Source organism: Egretta garzetta, unplaced genomic scaffold (assembly GCF_000687185.1).
Source record: "Egretta garzetta isolate BGI_Z169 unplaced genomic scaffold, ASM68718v1 scaffold60, whole genome shotgun sequence".
Taxonomy (NCBI): domain Eukaryota; kingdom Metazoa; phylum Chordata; class Aves; order Pelecaniformes; family Ardeidae; genus Egretta; species Egretta garzetta.
In genome coordinates, this window is record NW_009258269.1 from 2,864,331 (window position 1) to 2,864,697 (window position 367).

The window sequence follows — 367 nt, forward strand, 5'->3', positions numbered from 1 at the left end:
GATTGGGGAGCCCCGGCCAGCCGCGCTCCCAAGGGTGCTGCTGCAGGGCTTGGGGTGGCACCAGGGGCCGGCGTCACGTCGGAGAGGGCGCTAGGTACCAACACCGGGGCAGGGACCACGTGCTTGGACACCACAAGATGGAGAGCTGAGGGACAGCCTGGACTCGGCAGGAGATGGCAGGGATGGGCTGAGGGGTGAGGGCCCTCAGACAGCAACGGAGGCGGGGAGGTGGAGGACGGGGACCCCAAGGTGCCGTGAGCATCAGCGGGGTAGAAACAAGGTCACTGGTGGGGGCAGGACCTCATGGATGGGGGAGACCAGGGCAGCACGGGCGCAGCACTGCGGCCATGTGGGTGGCATCTGGTGG